We start from the raw sequence: 20,356 nt of genomic DNA, 5'->3' as shown, positions 1-20,356 counted from the left end.
GTTCTATTCTCTGTCACTATTTTTCTAACCATGCTGAACACCCTCTCTGATGATGCATTCTGCTTCGTCTCCTTGTTGTGTGCGCAGTTGTGCACTGCACTCTCTAAAAGCCATAGATGTTATTGTCACATATGCATGTACAGTAGATGGCAGTATTGTCCTGTTTAAGAGTGTCACAACATTGCTGTTTACGGCAGACGAATTGCTTTACGGTAGACGAAAAACGTGACTGCTGTTGTTGTGTGTTGTTGGCGCGCTGGGAGGACGTTAATGAAACTGCCTAACAATAAACCCACATAAGAAACCAAGAACTCGCCCTCGATCATTCTACAGTTATAATGTGATTGGGCAGGCATGCTGTTTATATTGTGGGAAAGCGGACACGAAAACAGGCTGTCGACACGTCACTCAGGTCCGCATGGAGCTGGAGGGGGCGTGGCCTCCAGCTCCGCCTGAATTTCGGGAGATTTTCGGGAGAAAATTTGTCCCGGGAGGTTTTCGGGAGAGCCGCTGAATTTCAGGAGTCTCCCGAAAATCCGGGAGGGTTGGCAAGTATGACAGTGCGGCATCTCTACGGCGGAGAGAGAAGCCTTTGATTGTCGACCAACAACGGTGATGAAGTAAACATTTATTTATTTGACAGAGACAGTACAATTAAACATTGCTACCCACAGGTAACCGATGTCAAGGTACCGGTACATAGGATTTCTAGCCACAGGCTAATTTGCAACCCTTGTCCCTGGTTAGGGGGCAGCACGGTGGAACAGGGGTTAGAGCAAGTGCCTCACAATACGAAGGTCCTGAGTAGTCCGGAGTTCAATCCCGGGCTCGGGATCTTTCTGTGTGGAGTTTGCATGTTCTCCCCGGGACTGCGTGGGTTCCCTCCGGGTACTCCGGCTTCCTACCACCTCCAAAGACATGCACCTGGGGATAGGTTGATTGGAAACACTAAATGGTCCCTAGTGTGTGAATGTTGTCTGACTATCTGTGTTCGCCCTGCGATGAGGTGGCGATGAGGTGACGAAGGTCCTGAGTAGTCCAGAGTTCAATCCCGGGCTCAGGATCTTTCTGTATGGAGTTTGCATGTTCTCCCCGTGACTGCGTGGGTTCCCTCCGGGTACTCCGGCTTCCTCCCACCTCCAAAGACATGCACCTGGGGATAGGTCGATTGGCAACACTAAATGGTCCCTAGTGTGTAAATGTTGTCTGACTATCTGTGTTGGCCCTGCGATGAGGTGGCGATGAGGTGACGAAGGTCCTGAGTAGTCCAGAGTTCAATCCCGGGCTCAGGATCTTTCTGTATGGAGTTTGCATGTTCTCCCCGTGACTGCGTGGGTTCCCTCCGGGTACTCCGGCTTCCTCCCACCTCCAAAAACAAGCACCTGGGGATAGGTTGATTGGCAACACTAAATGGTCCCTAGTGTGTGAATGTTGTCTGTCTATCTGTGTTGGCCCTGCGATGAGGTGGCGACTTGTCGACTTGCTCGAATGCAGCTGAGAAAGGCCCCGGCACCCCCCCGCGACCCCAAAAGGGACAAGCAGTAGAACATGGATGGGATAGAGGTCAATGGTTAGGCTGTAAAAAACAAAAGTTGAGAAAAGACTAAAACATACAAAAGGATAAAGCATACTTGCCAACCCTCCCGGATTTTCCGGGAGACTCCCGAAATTCAGCGCCTCTCCCGAAAACCTACCGGGACAAATTTTGTCCCGAAAATCTCCCGAAATTCAGGCGGACTCAGGTCCTCCACAATATAAAAAAGCGTACCTGCCCAATCACGTTATAACTATAGAACGATGGAGGGCGAGTTCTTGGTTTCTTATGTGGGTTTATTGTTAGGCAGTTTCATTAACGTCCTCCCAGCGTGGCAACAACACACAACAACAGCAGTCACTTTTTTGTATACCGTAAAGCAGTTTCGTCTGCCGTAAACAGCAATGTTGTGACACTCTTAAACAGGACAATACTGCCATCTAGTGCGTTTGATGAAAGCACCTTTGTGCGTGCCACACAGCAATGCATCATCAGGGAGGGTGTTCAGCACGGTTCGAAAAATAGTGACAGAGAATAGAACAAGGATGGACAATTCAACCTTTAACTCAACAATGAGTAGATGAGTGTTATGTGTGTGTATATGTGTAAATAAATGAACACTGAAATTCAAGTATTTATTTTATATATATATATATATATATATATATATATATATATATATATATATATATATATATATATATATATATATATATATATATATATATATATATGTATATATATATATATATATAATAAAATAAATATATATATATATATTAGAGATGCGCGGTTTGCGGGCACAACCGCGGAGTCCGCGGATTATCCGCGGATCGGGCGGATGAAATTTTAAAAAATTAGATTTTATCCGCGGGTCGGGTCGGGCGGTTGAAAAAAATAAAAAATAGATTTTAAATAGATTCAGGCGGGTGGCAGTTAAACCAATTCGGAAATATATATACATAGTTAAATGTTGTTACCCACATACGAAAAACGAGCAGGCACCTGCAGCATATGCCACAACAGAAGAAAAAAAAAAGAAGAGATGGACACTTTTACGGAGCGGAGAAGGGACGCCTCGCCAGGGTCCGGGACCGAGGCCGCTTCCCCCGAGAGGGCCCCACCGGGAGCCGTAGCTGAGGCGATCCGCGAGAAGGGCCCGACGCACGTCCAGGGTCACCACCGCACTGACACCTCGCCTCGTCCGCCTTCGCCGCGGCCGGCGTCACGCGCAGCAGGTAAGCAGCTTACCTGCCCGCCACCCCCGTGGCCGGGGGCTCGTAACAGGGGTCACTCCGCCCGCGCAGCTTACCTGCCCGCCACCCCTGTTGCCGGGGGCGCGTAACAGGGGTCACTCCGCGCGCAGTGCGCTCACGAAAGGGGTGGGGCTCACCCTGGTTGATATAGACAGCAGGACGGTGGCCATGTAAGTCGGAACCCGCTAAGGAGTGTGTAACAACCCACCTGCCGAATCAACTAGCCCTGAAAATGGATGGCGCTGGAGCGTCGGGCCCATACCCGGCCGTCGCCGGCAGCGAGACGCGCTTGGAGGTGCGCTCAGCGCGGCTCCCATATGATTGCGCACTGGTGTGCGTCTGGGCCGTGACAGCGTGGCACGTGAATGTCTGTGCTGCATTGGATCAGTCTCCTTTCTTTAACAGGCAAAAGCTTTATAACCTCACTAATGCCTTGCATCGTCTATATTAGATATATAACAAGTACAAAACTAAAAACACACTGAAAATAATTGGCCTCATTTGTGCATACTACACCCGGTTCTAGTGTTCTCACTTCTGATTTTCCTTAAGCCACTGTTTCAGTTTTGTGGAGAAAAGTTGAATGTCCGACTGTGACTTTAACTCCAGTGGTCAACAATCAAGCTAACACCGGCCACTAATATTTTTTCAGATAAACGACCTATTTGTGATGTCTGCTCTTTCCTAATTAGATTTGAACCAAAACCCAGGCGCTGAGTCGTGCGATAGCCAGAGCAGACACGCACTCCTGACTGCGAGTCTTGTGTAAACATTGCCAAATGAAAACACTTCATTCACACTCCGCCGCCTCGGTAAACAAGGTGTCGCTTTCCCGTCTGGAGAAAATGTAGCAAGCTGCGGAAGGTAAATGTAATAATTATCTCAACTATGTGAAACAAGCCCGTCTGATGAGCCACACGGCAGTCCCTCAAATCCTGACGCTGATATTCGGCGGCTCGGATTGCCTTGTCTACTCGCTCGTTTTCCGTCATCGTACACGTTCTTTGTAATGTAGCCAGTCCTGAGAAATGACTACATACAGTTGGCAATAGCACCTGGGTGTTATGCTGCCAATTCCAAGACTGTCATCCATGAGTAAGATTGGCCGATACCGATCACACGTATTAACTGTAGGCCTGCACCATTACGGCCAGTTGATCTGCCGTTTCTTTTCTGCTCTGCTCCCCTCTCCTTCGTGGAGAGGGGGGGGCACAGGTTCGGTGACCACAGATGAAGCGCTTGCTGTCCAAAGTCGGGACCCGGGGTGGACCGCTCGTCTGTCATCGGTTGAGGACGTCTCTGCGCTGCTGATCTGTCTTTGCTCGGGATGGTCTCATGCTGGCCCCACTATAGACTGTACTCTCACTATTATGTTAGATCCACTATGGACTGGACTCTCACTATTATGTTAGATCCACTATGGACTGGACTCTCACTATTATGTTAGATCCACTATGGACTGGACTCTCACTATTATGTTAGATCCACTATGGACTGGACTCTCACTATTATGTTAGATCCACTATGGACTGGACTATCACACTATTATGTTAGATCCACTATGGACTGGACTCTCACTATTATGTTAGATCCACTATGGACTGGACTCTCACACTATTATGTTAGATCCACTATGGACTGGACTCTCACTATTATGTTAGATCCACTATGGACTGGACTCTCACACTATTATGTTAGATCCACTATGGACTGGACTCTCACTATTATGTTGGATCCACTATGGACTGGACTCTCACTATTATGTTAGATCCACTATGGACTGGACTCTCACTATTATGTTAGATCCACTATGGACTGGACTCTCACACTATTATGTTAGATCCACTATGGACTGGACTCTCACTATTATGTTGGATCCACAATGGACTGGACTCTCACTATTATGTTAGATCCACTATGGACTGGACTCTCACACTATTATGTTAGATCCACTATGGACTGGACTCTCACACTATTATGTTAGATCCACTATGGACTGGACTCTCACTATTATGTTAGATCCACTATGGACTGGACTCTCACACTATTATGTTAGATCCACTATGGACTGGACTCTCACTATTATGTTGGATCCACTATGGACTGGACTCTCACCCTATTATGTTAGATCCATTATGGAGTGGACTCTCACTATTATGTTAGATCCACTATGGACTGGACTCCCACTATTATGTTAGATCCACTATGGATTGGACTCTCATTATTATGTTAGACCCACTATGGACTGGAGTCTCACTATTATGTTAGATACACCATGGACTGGACTCTCACTATTATGTTAGATCCACTATGGACTGGACTCTCACTATTATGTTAGATCCACTATGGACTGGACTCTCACTATTATGTTAGATCCACTATGGATTGGACTCTCACACTATTATGTTAGATCCACTATGGACTGGACTCTCACTATTATGTTAGATCCACTATGGACTGGACTCTCACTATTATGTTGGATCCACTATGGACTGGACTTTCACTATTATGTTAGATGCACTATGGACTGGACTCTCACACTATTATGTTAGATCCACTATGGACTGGACTCTCACTATTATGTTAGATCCACTATGGACTGGACTCTCACTATTATGTTAGATCCACTATGGACTGGACTCTCACTATTATGTTAGATCCACTATGGACTGGACTCTCACACTATTATGTTAGATCCACTATGGACTGGACTCTCACTATTATGTTAGATCCACTATGGACTGGAATCTCACTATTATGTTCGATCCACTATGGACTGGACTCTCACACTATTATGTTAGATCCACTATGGACTGGACTCTCACACTATTATGTTAGATCCACTATGGACTGGACTCTCACTATTATGTTAGACCCACTATGGACTGGACTCTCACACTATTATATTAGATCCACTATGGACTGGACTCTCACACTATTATGTTAGATCCACTATGGACTGGACTCTCACTATTATGTTAGATCCACCATGGACTGGACTCTCACACTATTATGTTAGATCCACTATGGACTGGACTCTCACACTATTATGTTAGATCCACTATGGACTGGACTCTCACTATTATGTTAGATCCACTATGGACTGGACTCTCACACTATTATGTTAGATCCACTATGGACTGGACTCTCATACTATTATGTTAGATCCACTATGGACTGGACTCTCACTATTATGTTAGATCCACTATGGACTGGACTCTCACTATTATGTTAGATCCACTATGGACTGGACTCTCATACTATTATTTTAGATCCACTATGGACTGGACTCTCACTATTATGTTAGATCCACTATGGACTGGACTCTCACTATTATGTTAGATCCACTATGGACTGGACTCTCACTATTATGTTAGATCCACTATGGACTGGACTTTCACACTATTATGTTAGATCCACTATGGACTGGACTCTTATATCAGGTACAGACACGTATCCAGTCGATACCACTATGATTACGTTGACATTTTTTTTGGCATCACAGCATCTTCATTCATTTAAAAAAATATAATATGTTTATAAACTCAGGAAATACGTCCCCAAGTATCATTATCACTGCAGGATGAGGAATATCTAAAAGTGTTTCACTACACACCGTAGGAGGATACAATAGCTCACCGCTAACAGCAAGCTAGCACCCCTGAATGTAAACAAATGCCATGGGTGGATCTACACCTGACATCCACTGTAATGATACCAAGTACAAGAGCGTATCTAGTCGATACTACTATGATTACATTGATATTTTTTATCGTCACACAATTTTTTCCCTTTTTTTAAAATTCATATTATGTTTATAAAGTCAGGAAATACGTCCGTGGACACATGAGGACTTGACCAATGTATGATCCTGTAACTACTTGGTATCGCATCGATACCTACATTTGTGGTATCATCCAAAACTAATGTAAAGCATCCAAACAAGAGAAGAATAAGTGATTATTACATTTTAACAGAAGTGTAGATAGAACATATTTAAACGGAAAATAAGCAGATATTAACAGTAAATGAACAAGTAGATTAATAATCAATTTTTACAGCTTGTCCTTCATAATGTTGACAAAATAATAGGTAGATAAATGACACAACATGTTACTGCATATGTCAGCAGACTAATTAGGAGCCTTTGTTTGTTTACTTACTACTAAAAGACAAGTATGTACACTATTTTATTTCAGGACAAAATGATTCATCGATTGCAATAACAAACATATTGTGGAAGTCGATCCCTACCCGTTCCACGGATATCTTACCAGAGATTTATTTTTTCCCATTCAGATTTTTCAACACAATCTTTTCGTGTAGCTTTTCTCCAGTCTCTCTTTCCCCTCCTCAGCTGGCCGCTCACTGTTGAAGACAACATATGATTAGACTAACACGTGCCACCTGTGCAATCTAATCACCTGCCGGCTGTGTCTCGCCGTCCCGCACATGCCCCGACCCTAGCTGATGGTGCTCCGCCCTCGACACCATTGCCAGAGGCGGTGACCTTTTCTCCTGCAAGTGCGCTGACGCACTTCCCTCCACACATGTGTTTAATGTATCCCATACTTGCCAACCCTCCCGAATTTTCCGGGAGACTCCCGAAATTCAGTGCCTCTCCCGAAAACCTCCTGGGACAAATATTCTCCCGAAAATCTCCCGGTTTTCAGCCGGAGCTGTAGGCCACGCCCCCTACAGCTCCATGCGGACCTGAGTGAGGAGGGAGGACAACTGGGTGACAAGAAATAAATCATCCAGACTAGAGATAAATTGTATTATTATGTTTATCTTACCTACAAATAAATATATTTATTAATAATTAAAAAAAACAACTAAATAAATGTTTACTATATTTTGCTAAAAACATCAAAATTAATTGTATTTTTTCTGACTCCTTATTACATCCAGGCATTAGAATTATACATTAAAATAAACATATTTGAAATAATTAATTTTAAATTATCATAATAATTCATTTAAAATGACCATATTTAATTATTAAAATAATTTCTTGTTTATCAAAGACTTTAGCATTTTATTCATTACATTTTGAAGCTCTCAGAAGCCAAGTTATGTTATATTCCTTAATATTTATTTATGCAAGTTTGAAGTATCAATTATCTACACAACAGTTTTGGTTGCATATTTTCAGGATGTATATATATACATATATATAAATAAATAAATATAAATTCATATATATATATATATATATATATATATATATATATATATATATATATATATATATATATATATATGTATATGTATATGTATGAAATACTTGACTTGGTGAATTCTAGCTGTCAATATACTCCTCCCCTCTTAACCACGCCCCCAACCACGCCCTGCCCCACCCCCGACCACGCCCCACCCCCCACCTCCCGAAATCGGAGGTCTCAAGGTTGGCAAGTATGATGTATCCTAAGATTTTTTTGTTAAAATAAAGCTGGCGGGGTCCCCTTTATTTAGAAAAGTACCGAAAAGTATCAACATGCATTTTGGTACCGATACCAAAATATTGGTATCGGTACCAAAATGCATGTTGATACTTTTCGGTACATGCATGTTGATACTTTTCGGTACTAAAATATTGGTATCGGGACAACCCTAATCCAGAGCCACTGAAAGTCTAACTGTGAGCACTACCCGCTGAAAAAGAATAATGCCTTACATCAATCAAAACTAAGTCAAGATGTCCAAGTGCTGGTACAGCTATAGAGGTTTTAGTATGCAGATCAGGACCAACTTCACATCCATTGTGGGGGGTTGAGAAAGTGTAATGTTCCAGGTCTTTGGTTCAAGGGACTAAATAGGGCTGATAGAAAACACCGTCAGTATACTAACGTCAACAACACCCGGGCATAAATATTCAGCAGGGACCTCATTTTCCTTCAACCCAACCTTTATGCCTTTGACTGGATTGTTACTGACGATTTATTCCTGCCTTGCTGTGTTTACCACTCAGGCTTTCACCTGCGTGTGTGTATGTGTGTGTGTGTGTGTGTGTCTGTGTGTGTGTGGGTGTGTTTTTTTGGGTCGCGCATTAGCCTGCAAGATTATTTCCACATCTGCAGGACTGACTCAAAAGAGGTGACGTGCAGAAGTGCGTCATGGGCCACCGAGGAACATCTTAAGTGTCTTCAAACTGACATTTTCTGTTCTCAGACCCCCCAAAAAAGAAGAGGAGTTGACAAGTTGTCATGTCACCGACGAGGATTTGAGTTGACCTCGTGATGCGATATCGAAGGCTGACTCCGAGGGGAGAGGAGAAGACAAAATGCAGGCGAGATAAAGACTCCCCCACATTTTAAGTCATCAGACAGATAACGTAGAGGAGAGAAAAGAACAGTTTCGGTGTTTGGGGACTCGAGTCTGTGCGTTTGCAGTTGGGAAAAGAAGGGTTGGATTGCTGATTTTCTAAGTCTACTCCAGAACAAATGTAAAGTCAATCAATCAATGTTTATTTGTATAGCCCTAAATCACAAGTGTCTCAAAGGGCTGCACAAACCACAACGACATCCTCGGTTCAGTGGTAGCGAGGGTTTCTGGGTATTTGTTCTGTTGTGTTTATGTTGTGTTACGGTGCGGATGTTCTCCCGAAATGTGTTTGTCATTCTTGTTTGGTGTGGGTTCACAGTGTGGCGTGCATTTCTAACATTGTTAAAGTTGTTTATACGGCCACCCTCAGTAACCTGTATCACTGCTGATCAAGTATGCGTTGCATTACCGAGTGCTTTCATACAGAAGTCGCACATATCTTGTGACTGGGTCTGAACGATGTTAGAATGGACGAAAAGCGGACGTGACTGTTACGTCTTCGACGCATGGTTGCGATTGTCGTGTTCCTTCCAAGGCAGAAGACAAGCAGGAGGAGTGTGCCGGTAGGATTAAAGTATTTTTAATAAATAAAAGGCAGGACAAAAATACAAAACTGAGGACGCTAGCAAGCGTGGAGTAGTGATGGGTCCGGCAACACCGGTGCATCGGCGCATGCGTCGAGCTCATAGAGCAAAACCCTGTGTCGGTGCGCGGTACCGCTTTTAGAAAGTCACGTGACCGATCATGAGCCGTTTGGGTCACGTGACCGATACGCGAACTGTGTCGCACTGACGCCTGCGCGCCAAACTGTGTTTTTATAAGGAAGCGCATCTGTCAACGACATGCTGCTGCCAACAGAATCGTCGCACTTCTGTCGTTGGTCATTTCTAATTTATCGTCGTCGGAGATCATGGAGCAGCCTCAGGCAAAAAGAAAGATCAAATCAAATCAAATCAACTTTATTTATAGAGCACATTTAAAATTTACCACAGGGGTAGCCAAAGTGCTGTACAATGAGCAGGTTAAAAGATAAAACGAGTACCGAGCAAACACAACACAACACAAACAGAACACGATAAAAAATAAACAATTAAAATAGAATTAATAAAAACATAAAAACATAAAAACAGGATCACAGCAGGTGTATTATGGGGCGCCATTGCAGGATGGATATCACTCAGTGTTAAAAGCCATGGAATAAAAGTATGTTTTTAAGAGAGATTTAAAAACAGGAAGAGAGGAGGCTTGTCTAACACTCAGGGGTAGGTCGTTCCAGAGCTTGGGAGCAGCAACGGCGAAAGCTCTGTCACCTCTAAGCTTCAGCCTTGTGTCAGGGACCGTCAACAGCAGCTGATCGGCTGATCTTAAGGATCGGGTGGGGCAGTAAGGCTGAAGGAGGTCGGAGAGATAGGTTGGCGCGAGGTTGTTTAGACATTTAAAAACAAATAAAAGGAGTTTAAAATTGATTCGGTAACGCACAGGGAGCCAGTGAAGGGACGCTAAAATAGGGGTGATGTGCTCACGTCTGCGGGTCTGTGTTAGCAGACGAGCAGCAGAGTTCTGCACGAGCTGCAGGCGGGCGAGGGAGGCCTGGCTAATGCCAACATACAGGGCATTACAATAATCAAGACGAGTTGAGATTTCCGACTTGTGGGAATATTTTGATCATATATCGGAAAAAAATTTATTTGTGTTAAATTCCTTGTCGTTTCATCCTGTTCTCTCAAAGTTTCCACTTGATCTATTAGAATTCAAAATCTCTTCAAAATGATTCTTAGTTTACTATTCATATTTTCTGCAGGTTAAATGTCTCATTTGTACGACAGAATTGTCGTACATTAACAAATCCACCTCCTCAATGCTGTCAGCCGGAGAAATAATAACTAAGAAGAGAAATCGTCTAAAATGTAATACGTTGGAAAAACTTTTTTTTTTTTAAATAAAAATGTGTAAAAAAAACAAACAAAAAAACATTCCCAGTCCACAAGCATCCTCGTTCACAACACGTCATCTTAGATTTCCATGTTATGATACATGTTCACTTGGACTTGGAGAAGGCATTCCCTGTGTCCCTCGGGAAGTCCTGTGGGGAGTGCTCAGAGAGTATGGGGTTTCGGACTGTCTGATTGTGGCGGTCCGCTCCCTGTATGATCAGTGTCAGAGCTTGGTTCGCATTGCCGGCAGTAAGTCGGACACGTTTCCGGTGAGGGTTGGACTCCGCCAAGGCTGCCCTTTGTCACCGATTCTGTTCATAACTTTTATGGACAGAATTTCTAGGCGCAGTCAAGGCGTTGAGGGGATCCGGTTTGGTGGCTGCAGGATTAGGTCTCTGCTTTTTGCAGATGATTTGGTCCTGATGGCTTCATCTGGCCAGGATCTTCAGCTCTCACTGGATCGGTTCGCAGCCGAGTGTGAAGCGACTGGGATGAGAATCAGCACCTCCAAGTCCGAGTCCATGGTTCTCGCCCGGAAAAGGGTGGAGTGCCATCTCCGGGTTGGGGAGGAGATCTTGCCCCAAGTGGAGGAGTTCAAGTACCTCGGAGTCTTGTTCACGAGTGAGGGAAGAGTGGATCGTGAGATCGACAGGCGGATCGGTGCGGCGTCTTCAGTAATGCGGACGCTGTATCGATCCGTTGTGGTGAAGAAGGAGCTGAGCCGGAAGGCAAAGCTCTCAATTTACCGGTCGATCTACGTTCCCATCCTCACCTATGGTCAAGAGCTTTGGGTTATGACCGAAAGGACAAGATCACGGGTACAAGCGGCCGAAATGAGTTTCCTCCGCCGGGTGGCGGGGCTCTCCCTTAGAGATAGGGTGAGAAGCTCTGTCATCCGGGGGGAGCTCAAAGTAAAGCCGCTGCTCCTCCGCATCGAGAGGAGCCAGATGAGGTGGTTCGGGCATCTGGTCAGGATGCCACCCGAGCGCCTCCCTAAGGAGGTGTTTAGGGCATGTCCGACCGGTAGGAGGCCACGAGGAAGACCCAGGACACGTTGGGAAGACTATGTCTCCCGGCTGGCCTGGGAACGCCTCGGGATCCCCCGGGAGGAGCTGGACGAAGTGGCTGGGGAGAGGGAAGTCTGGGCTTCCCTGCTTAGGCTGCTGCCCCCGCGACCCGACCTCGGATAAGCGGAAGAAGATGGATGGATGGATGGATACATGTTCACATTAGATTGTATCTAAAAAAGATGAAAAATGAAAATATGAAATAATTAGGGATGTCCGATAATGGCTTTTTGCCAATATTCCGATATTGCCCAACTCTTTAATTACCGATACCGATATCAACCGATACCGATATCAACCAATATATACAGTCGTGGAATAAACACATTATTATGCCTAATTTGGACAACCAGGTATGGTGAAGATGAGGTACTTTTTAAGAAAAATTAATAAAATAAAATAAGTTAAATAAATTAAAAACATTTTCTTGAATAAAAAAAGAGTTAAACAATATAAAAACAGTTACATAGAAACTAGTAATTAATGAAAATGAGTCAAATGAAGTGTTAAAGGTTAGTACTATTAGTGGACCAGCAGCACGCACAATCATGTGTGCTTACGGACTGTATCCCTTGCAGACTGTATTGATATATATTGATATATAATGTAGGAAGCAGAATATTAATAACAGAAAGAAACAACCCTTTTGTGTGAATGAGTGTAAATGGGGGAGGGAGGTTTTTTGGGTTGGTGCACTAATTGTAAGTGTATCTTGTGTTTTTTATGTTGATTTAAAAACAAAACAAAACAAAAAAAAACGATACCGATAATAAAAAAAACCAGATTCCGATAATTTCCGATATTACATTTGAATGCATTTATCTCTAGAAATAATCCTAAATGAAATACAATGACTTAGTTTATATTATTGTATATACTAGGTCATAAAATCAGTGTCAGTTGAGTCGGTCCATAGGTTGCCTGTAGGGATTTTTAATGTCCAGCAGATGTCAGTATTTAGTGACACAGTATCGACACAGTATCAATACAGTTTTGCAATGTGTCGAAACGCTTCATGACGCCTCATCAACCCATCACTAGCGTGGAGCTAAACAAAAAAAAAAAAAAATGTCACCAGGGGTGAAAAAACGGGGATTCTGGTCGGCAGAATAATGTAAAGAGCGAGGAGAAAACCAGGGGAACGTAAATGTTGCATAAAGCAAACATTGACCCAGCACTTACTGCTGGGTGACAGGAAACTATAAAGGGGAGTGATTAGCCAAAACACCTGGTGGGAACACTAATTGCAAAACTAAGACAGGTGAGGAGAACCAGTGTCCATGGAAACCAACAGTAAACAGGGAAAGAGGGTGCACCCAGGAAACAGACTAAAACAGAAACATTACCAACATAAATCATGCCATGATCCGGGTAACGATCATGACAGTGACGACAGCTCATAGTTGGCGTTAAAGGCAGTGCCTTTAAAGCACGCCCCCAAGACTGTGGTCCGGGTGGACTACGAGATATAATGACTGATGAACACCTTCGTTCGATAATGAAGGTTGCCTCAGCTCAAAGCCTGAGCCCCGACATTAATGAACTAGAATCCAAGAAAAGATGGCGGGTATCTGGCTTGGGTACGTCAGATTAGATCAGTGTGTTGCAAATTGAGCAGTTTAAAGTCCTGAATGGTTGGTTTAGTCATTGTTATTTTATTTTCACATTTATTAGCCTGTGGAAAAAGTTAATGTTGATATTTACCTCAGAAGGCTGCAAATAGAAAAGAGGCATTACATTTTTATTTAAATTGTATTTGATATGCCATTGATGATTTTGAATTATTATTATTATTATTTGAAACTCGATTTTGCATGTCACTATAAAGTTATATAAGCCTTGCTTGTTCAATATTCAATGCAAAACTTGTTTGGGTCCCTATTAAAAGGTTAATGTTCAACCTTGGCCCGCGACTTTGTTCAGTTTTAAATTTTGGCCCACTCTGTATTTGAGTTTGACACCCCTGGTCGAGTATAATATTGTGAAAGTCCAGTCCATAGTGGATCTAACATAATAGTGAGAGTCCAGTCCATAGTGGATCTAACATAATAGTGTGAGAGTCCAGTCCATAGTGGATCTAACATAATAGTGAGAGTCCAGTCCATAGTGGATCTAACATAATAGTGAGAGTCCAGTCCATAGTGGATCTAACATAATAGTGAGAGTCCAGTCCATAGTGGATCTAACAAAATAGTGAGTGTCCAGTCCATAGTGGATCTAACATAATAGTGAGAGTCCAGTCCATAGTGGATCTAACATAATAGTGAGAGTCCAGTCCATAGTGGATCTAACATAATAGTGAGAGTCCAGTCCATAGTGGATCTAACATAATAGTGAGAGTCCAGTCCATAGTGGATCTAACATAATAGTGAGAGTCCAGTCCATAGTGGATCCAACATAATAGTGAGTGTCCAGTCCATAGTGGATCTAACATAATAGTGAGAGTCCAGTCCATAGTGGATCTAACATAATAGTGAGAGTCCAGTCCATAGTGGATCTAACATAATAGTGAGAGTCCAGTCCATAGCCCCCCCCCCCACCACAAGGGAGAGGGGGGCAGAGGAGAAAAGAAAAGAAACGGCAGATCAACTGGTCTAAAAGGGGCGTCTATTTAAAGGCTAGAGTATACAAATGAGTTTTAAGATGGGACTTAAATGCTTCTACTGAGGTAGCATCTCTAACTGTTACCGGGAGGGCATTCCATAGTGCTGGAGCCCCAATAGAAAACGCTCTATAGCCCGCAGACTTTTTTTGGGCTCTGGGAATCACTAATAAGCCGGAGTTCTTTGAACGCAGATTTCTTGCCGGTACATTTGATTGATTGATTGAGACTTTTATTAGTAGGTTGCAGAGTAAAGTACATATTCCGTACAATTGACCACTAAATGGTAACACCCGAATAAGTTTTTCAACTTGTTTAAGTCAGGGTCCACTTAAATAAATATTTATGGTACAGTGCAATCGACAAGATAGGATGGAGCTAGACCGTGTAGTATTTTATACGTAAGTAGTAAAACCTTAAAGTCACATCTTAAGTGCACAGGAAGCCACTTAAGAGCCAGTATAGGTATATATATATATATATATATATATATATATATATATATATATATATATATATATATATATATATATAAAAAATCTCCTGATGATTGAGGGTACCCCCCTCATGAAACAGGCCTGTAGAGATGAAATAGTCTTGTGATTTTTTTCCCCACACATACATATATATATATATATATATATATATATATATATATATATATATATATATATATATATATATATATATATATATATATATACAAACCCCGTTTCCATATGAGTTGGGAAATTGTGTTAGACGTAAATATAAACGGAATACAATGATTTGCAAATCCTTTTCAACCCATATTCAGTTGAATATGCTACAAAGACAACATATTTGATGTTCAAACTGATAAACATTTTTTTTTTTTTTTTGCAAATAATCATTAACTTTAGAATTTGATGCCAGCAACACGTGACAAAGAAGTTGGGAAAGGTGGCAATAAATACTGATAAAGTTGAGGAATGCTCATCAAACACTTATTTGGAACATCCCACAGGTGAACAGGCAAATTGGGAACAGGTGGGTGCCATGATTGGGTATAAAACCATGAAATGCTCAGTCATTCACAAACAAGGATGGGGCGAGGGTCACCACTTTGTCAACAAATGCGTGAGCAAATTGTTGAACAGTTTAAGAAAAACCTTTCTCAACCAGCTATTGCAAGGAATTTAGGGATTTCACCATCTACGCTCCGTAATATCATCAAAGGGTTCAGAGAATCTGGAGAAATCACTGCACGTAAGCAGCTAAGCCCGTGACCTTCCATCCCTCAGGCTGTACTGCATCAACAAGCGACATCAGTGTGTAAAGGATATCACCACATGGGCTCAGGAACACTTCAGAAACCCACTGTCAGTAACTACAGTTGGTCGCTACATCTGTAAGTGCAAGTTAAAACTCTCCTATGCAAGGCGAAAACCGTTTATCAACAACACCCAGAAATGCTGTGGGCTTCGCTGGGCCTGAGCTCATCTAAGATGGACTGATACAAAGTGGAAAAGTGTTCTGTGGTCTGACGAGTCCACGTTTCAAATTGTTTTTGGAAACTGTGGACGTCGTGTCCTCCGGACCAAAGAGGAAAAGAACCATCCGGATTGTTATAGGCGCAAAGTTGAAAAGCCAGCGTGTGTGATGGTATGGGGGTGTATTAGTGCCCAAGACATGGGTAACTTACACATCTGTGAAGGCACCATTAATGCTGAAAGGTACATACAGGTTTTGGAGCAGCATCCAAGCAACGTTACCATGGACGCCCCTGCTTATTTCAGCAAGACAATGCCAAGCCATGTGTTACATCAACGTGGATTCATAGTAACGTGGCTTCATAGTAAAAGAGTGCGGGTACTAGACTGGCCTGCCTGTAGTCCAGACCTGTCTCCCATTGAAAATGTGTGGCGCATTATGAAGCCTAAAATAGCACAACGGAGACCCCCGGACTGTTGAACAACTTAAGCTGTACATCAAGCAAGAATGGGAAATAATTCCACCTGAGAAGCTTCAAAAATGTTTCTCCTCAGTTCCCAAACGTTTACTGAGTGTTGTTAAAAGGAAAGGCCATGTAACACAGTGGTGAACATGCCCTTTCCCAACTACTTTGGCACGTGTTGCAGCCATTAAATTCTAAGTTAATTATTATTTGCAAAAAAAAAAATTAAGTTTATGAGTTTGAACATGAAATATCTTGTCTTTGTAGCATATTCAACTGAATATGGGTTGAAAATTATTTGCAAATTATTGTATTCCGTTTATATTTACATCTAACACAATTTCCCAACTCATATGGAAACGGGGTTTGTAGTACAATGTACAATAAGCAACAACAATTAAAATAATGGCAAAACGATATAAACTTATATCTTAATACTAATTAATAATAACAGATTTGTTTTTAAAAAAAATTTTGTGCATTTTTATCTAATCCAATCAACTTTATTTATGTAAGTTTCGCAAAGTGCTGCACAAGAGTTAAAACACACTCGGGATTAAACTGAGTCAATTGTAAAAAAACACTGATTTGTAAAAAAAAATCATCATATTAGCAGATTAGGCAAATTATTCGATGACGTCATGGCGACCACACCCATGACCACACCTCCACAGGTATCTTGGCAGTCTTGGGGAAACTCTAAAGTGTGAAAAATAGATTTAACTCTCATTTTAGCCAAAGTCAACTGCAGCTAAACTTTGTCTATGTCAGGACTTGGACTATGACATGATTTGTTCTCCCGTGGTGCAAATGATTTCGACCAGACATGGCGTGAAGGTGAAGACATATTTAATTTTAACACTCAAAAAAAGAAACAAACCAAAGCCGCTCACAGTGGAGGTACAAAACTTAGCTATAAACACAAAACTTGCACAAAGGCAGAAACTATGAACAATGAAACAAAAACACTAACTGTGGCATCAATAAACAAAAACGTACTTGGACATGGCATGAAGTGCGCAGAGGTAAACAGAGTGTGACAGGGGTATGAATCCGGATGTCGCCAGAAAGACAAACTGAAAACAATGAACTTAAATACTACAGACATGATTAACGAAAACAGGTGCGTGACTCAAAACGTGAAGCAGGTGCGTGACGTGACAGGTGAAAACTAATGGGTTGCTATGGTGACAAACAAGAGTGCACAATGAGTCCAAACGTGGAACAGGTGAAACTAATGGGTAACTATGGAAACAAGACAAGGGAGTGAAAAGCCAGAAACTAAAGAGTCCAATAACTAAACAAAACAAAACATGACTAAAACAAAACATGATTGCACAGACATGACAGTCTAAATCAATTCAAGTACTTTTTAAAGCGTCGTCAATTTGTAATGTATTAAAAAAAAAAACACACACACACGCACACACACACAGACACACACACACACACACACACACACACACACACACACACACACACACACACACACACACACACACACACACACACACACACACACACACACACACACACACACACACACACACACAAGGTAAGGCACCAATGTGGATGTATCATAAGATTAAATTTACAATCTATTGAATAGCTGTAAAGTTAAGAATAATCAATACAATTGCAAACGTTGAGTCTATTAGAGTGCAAAAACTGCAAAGACTTAATAGTCAATATATCAGTGTGCAGCTTTTTAAACATCACAAAATGCTTATTTTATTTTTCTTCACATACATTATATTGCCAAAAGTATTTGGGCACCCATTTAAATGATGAGGATCAAGTGTCATAATCACTTGGTGTATAAAACCAAGCACTTAGGCATGGAGACTGTTTCGACAAACATTTGTGAAAGAACGAGCCGCTCTCAGTGATTTCCAGCGTGGAACTGTCATAGGATGCAACAAATCCAGTCGTGAAATTTCCTCGCTCCTAAATATTCCCAAATCGGCTTTATTATAAGAAAATGGAAGAGTTTGGGAACAACAGCAACTCAGCCACCGAGTGGCAGGCCACGTAAACTGACAGAGAGCGGTCGGCGGATGCTGAAGCGCATAGTGCAAAGACTTTCTGCACAGTCAGTTGCTACAAACTTCATGTGACCTTCCAATTAGCCCACGTACAGTACGCAGAGAGCTTCATGGAATGGGTTTCCATGGCCGAGCAGCTGCATCTAAGCCATACATCACCAAGTCCGATGCAAAGCGTGGGATGCAGTGGTGTAAAGCACGTCGCCACTGGACTCTAGAGCAGTGGAGACGCCTTTTCTGGACTGATGAATCACGCTTTTCCATCTGGCAATCTGATGGACCAGTCTGGGTTTGGAGGTTGCCAGGAGAACGGTACATTTCGGACTGCACTGTGCCGAGTGTGAAATTTGGTGGAGGAGGAATTATGGTGGGCTTTGCTCCAGTGAAAAGAACTTTGAATGCTCCAGGATACCAAAACATTCTGGACAATTCCATGCTCCCAACCTTGTGGGAACAGTTTGGAGCAGGGCCCCTTCCTCTTCCAACATGACTGTGCACAAAGCAAGGTCCATAAAGACATGAATGTGGATGAACTTGACTGGCCTGCACAGAGTCCTGACCTGAACCCAATAGGATGGGATAGGATAGGTCTTTATTGTCATTGCACAAGTACAACAAAACTTTGTTTTCAGCACAAACCCGTTCAAGATGAGACAAACAAACAGTGTACAGGGTTACAGAACAGGAACGCCGACGGGTCGCCACAAGGCGCCCCGTAAAAGATGGGAAACAGGTAAACGCTGGGGCTCCTAAGGGGGCCCAGTCTGGAGTGGGGAAAAACCTCCATAGCAAAGCACATATACATATTACAACATACATCTCGAGATATCTAGCAACAGAGGGGAGGGAGTGCGGGGCCATGGTGGCAGGCCGCAGCTCTCAGGCTTCTATGGGATTTGCGTCGAGGGCTTTGGATTTGGGGGTGGGGTATGTGTGTGTGGCGTATATTTTTGTGGATGCATGTGTGTGTGTGTGTAAGCCTGCCGCGTGTCTCTATTCCGCGGCCTTGATGTCGTGCAGCCGGTAAGTCCAAAGTCAACAACAACAGGTGTGTGTCCATGAGAGACAAGAAGGGACAATGGAACACCTTTAGGATGAATTAGAACGGAGACTGAGCGCCAGGCCTTCTCCACCAACATCAGTGTGTGACCTCACCAATGCGCTTTTGGAAGAATGGTGGAAAATTCGGAGTTTGCCCAACCAGTCTACATGTGCTTTGTGGACTTGGAGAAGGCATTCGACCGTGTCCCTCGGGAGGTCCTGTGGGGAGTGCTCAGAGAGTATGGGGTATCGGACTGTCTGATTGTGGCTGTCCGCTCCCTGTATGATCAGTGTCAGAGCTTGGTCCGCATTGCCGGCAGTAGGTCGGACACGTTTCCAGTGAGGGTTGGACTCCGCCAAGGCTGCCCTTTGTCACCGATTCTGTTCATAACTTTTATGGACAGAATTTATAGGCGCAGTCAAGGCGTTGAGGGGGTCCGGTTTGGTGGCTGCAGGATTAGGTCTCTGCTTTTTGCAGATGATGTGGTCCTGATGGCTTCATCTGGCCAGGATCTTCAGCTCTCGCTGGATCGGTTCGCAGCCGAGTGTGAAGCGACTGGGATGAGAATCAGCACCTCCAAGTCCGAGTCCATGGTTCTCGCCCGGAAAAGGGTGGAGTGCCATCTCCGGGTTGGGGA

Source organism: Nerophis lumbriciformis, linkage group LG06 (assembly GCF_033978685.3).
Source record: "Nerophis lumbriciformis linkage group LG06, RoL_Nlum_v2.1, whole genome shotgun sequence".
Taxonomy (NCBI): Eukaryota; Metazoa; Chordata; class Actinopteri; order Syngnathiformes; family Syngnathidae; genus Nerophis; species Nerophis lumbriciformis.
Note: the sequence above shows the minus strand (reverse complement) of the source record.